Here is a 3,320-nt window from a genome sequence, read left to right as displayed (position 1 = left end):
ATTCTTTAGGATTGTTTGATTTGTTTGATTCCTTCTGTTCATATTTACGTGGCAACAAAATACTTTCAAGATTAGCACATCTGAGGATCAACACATGTTAATTTATGTGGCATCAAGCTATGGAATTATTCTCATCACTGGAGATTTATGTTAATCTCTATCTTTGCTAATTTTATCTTTTGATTTCATTTCAGTGGTGGAGTATTGTGCAATCATTCACAGGTGTAGATGTGTTTCGAGATATCAAATCATCTGTCTTCTAGGTCAGCGGCATGTCCATGGTGGTTCTGCCCTTGATTTAAGTGACTCTGAAGTCCTCGGTTCACCTAATAAAGATAGAAAGAAACTATGTCGATAAGTTGGGTTAAGCCAACCATAAGCTGACATTGTTTTCTCTTCTCTTCCATCTGCAGGTATTATTAAACAATATACTAACTGAATATGAAACACATTGCTGGATAGAGGATACGTAAAAGCAAAATATATGTTGCTCCTAAAAATTCTACCAGAGTGATGGTGGACATCGGCGTGGATCATGAGCGTAATGCCATGTTCTTCTATCTTGCTTCAATGGTAGCCATTGTAGTAAGGGTGCGCCTTTTAAGTTTTCTTTGCAGCCAAGGAGAGCATCACACATACGAAATAAAGTAATTATATTTGAAGTAAGATAAAGGTTCATCCCTGATTTTGTTGGCTGGTTTTCAAGCATATCTTACCTTCAACATTTTCTTTGTTTCATTAAATCCATGCCATTTATCTATATTTAAGAAAACATATCTCCATGCTTTACAAAGGTTTACTTCATACTTTGATAAGTACTTTCTCCATTCCTGAATCTAGCTATTTGTAATTTTCCTTAAGCAGAATTCTGGCAGGAGTGGGGACACTAACATTACTTTCACATTTTCAATAGAGGCGAGGCTTACATTATTTCTGACGTTTGTAAGAGTTCTATACAAGAACTGGCATGTGGAGTTGGTTTTGTTAAATGTGCGACATCTAACAATTATCACTAAGTTTGAATGCACATCACTTTTCCCTGTTGCATTCACGTTAAATTCCAATCAGAGCGATGGTGTCCATTGGAGTGGATCTATGCGTAATGTCATCTTCTGCCATTTGTAATGTTTGTTAGGGTTGGATAAAAAAGTGGCACATAGTGGCACGTGGAACAGGTTTTCCGATATACAATAAATCTGGCGACCCCAGAGAGGAACATTTCCCTTGTAAACCTGCCATTAACAACCAGTAGAAATTTTAGGGATATAATCAGGAAACGAGTAGGAAATTATGAAGATCCTCAGATATGATTTTTTTTAATAAAAACTATCTTCAGACAATTGGTAGATTTACTTACCCAGCAGCACCCTCAGCTTTGACGAACTTGCGGAGCCCATCACTCAACCCATGAGCAAATACAGGTTGTGTCAGCACACGAACCTTCACTGCTAATTCCATGGGGCAGAGAGCGACATCAATCAGCTTCCAGGTTGTGACTTTGAAAGCATCGTACTGAGCATCAGTAAGAGTACCAATGATAACAATACGAATGGGAAGTCCTATGGTGAAAAGGCCCAGAACACCAAAAAAATTCAGAGAGTATTCATCTATAATTCCTGATGCCTTCTATTCCCATGTAGAAATATGGTAGGAAACTGAACTAAAGCGAACTGCATTCGAAGACTGAATAAAATGATAAAAAAAGCTAACCTTGCTCCTTATAAATAATAGACTGAGTGTGAGGTTGTGACGTGTAGTTATTTTTCTAGCTTGGGTAGTTCAGCTCTTATGACATCGTCCCATGTCTCCATAAATCGTAGCGTAACCACGCTGCAGCACTCCCCTCCAACATGTGGCGGCCAACTCGAGCCTGGTCGTGTTGGTGAAGATTAGTTGAGACGGTGGACAACTTGTGGGGGAGTTATTAACATAAAACCATCACTTTTTGGGCCAAATTTATATTTTCGGGATAGAAAACTACTGATTTTTTAGTCTTTTCGCAAAAACACTAAACATCAAAGACTGTGAATTAACTTCCAAACTGACAGTGGGGCCCACTTGTCAGACTGGCGCGGCACATGAAGACAGCGTTGTGTAAGCACGTGTTTGGTTGCCTACATGAGGCCAAACCAGGCCCACGCGGGAAGAAATTGGATGTTATGTAGCCCGCATTCGCGGTAACTATTTGCTGCTAATCGGGCAACCATAGCATTATAATCCGGTAACTGGTACTCCCTCCTTTCCAGTTTATAAGGCTCAATTCAAAAATCTCACCAACAAAGGTAGATGGTGGGTGGTGGAATACTTTTTGTAGTTTGCAAAAGCACCCAATTAATGTTCTTGTTTTTCTCAAAAAAGTATGTTTACCAATGCATTAATTGCAATGCATGCATGCATTGGTCAATTTTCTCTTAATACTTGCATGCAATGATTTAATGCACTTTGAAATCTGAACATGTGATGGAAAACAACTAAATTGAGCCTTATAAAATGGAAAAACTAAAATTTTAAGATAAGCCCTATAAACCGGAAAGGAAGGAGTATGCCGGATTTTTTTCCCGACAAACCCGGTATGTGCTGTGTTTGCATATGTCCACAAACGTGTAAACATTAAGCTAGTAACTATGTACAAATATCATAGTAATTGGTCGCTGCTAATCCGATAGCCATAGTACCATAATCTACTAACTGGTGTGTATAAAATATTTTTCGGAACATATTAACACGAAATCTAATTTTGGAGCCCTCATCGATACTAAAATTTAGCGGAATAAACGGCTCCCTAATGATATTAAGGTTGAGCTCTCCTACATGCATGCATGTTCTCTCCTGTAAGAAAAAACCCATGCAAACTACCTCGGCATGCAAGGCCTCCCAATGCACCGCTTTTTCCAAGAATCGATGTAGATTAAAGAAACAAATTTACCATTAGGTGGATAATTGGGCAATTAGGGTTGCTTCCATCCCGTATCTCATTGAACCCTACAATTGGGTGCATACATGGTGCACTGGTGCTTGTCGTACCTGGTGCACGCGCTAATTGCATCACCGTATCTCGCTAGTAAAGAAGTTCCACCGGGGTAGCATGATGTAGCGCCGCCCTTAGTTGGAGCTGCAGAAGTCAACAGATGGTGAACCATGGCCAACAATAGCACCGGTCGATGTATTTTCGTTGGCGAGCTCAGGGTGCCCAAAACGACATATTGGGCATGCCGACACAAAATCGTCGCCCACTCGCGGCCCCAATAGCGGGAATGTTGCCAGACAGGCCCAATACCATGTCCGGCAACCCAACAACGGCCCCGGTCCATTGGGTGGAG

General features: G+C 40.4%; 1 pseudogene; it reads right to left on the bottom strand.

Moving 5' to 3' along the window:
• Positions 1–1,353: 1,353 nt before the first annotated feature.
• The window catches only part of LOC123067249 (mitochondrial phosphate carrier protein 3, mitochondrial-like), a 4,868-nt pseudogene continuing 2,901 nt past the window's right edge, over positions 1,354–3,320 (bottom strand).

This window comes from Triticum aestivum, chromosome 3B (genome assembly GCF_018294505.1).
Source record: "Triticum aestivum cultivar Chinese Spring chromosome 3B, IWGSC CS RefSeq v2.1, whole genome shotgun sequence".
Taxonomy (NCBI): Eukaryota; Viridiplantae; Streptophyta; class Magnoliopsida; order Poales; family Poaceae; genus Triticum; species Triticum aestivum.
The sequence above is the reverse complement of the archived record's forward strand: the minus strand, read 5'-3'. Positions and strand labels throughout refer to the sequence as shown.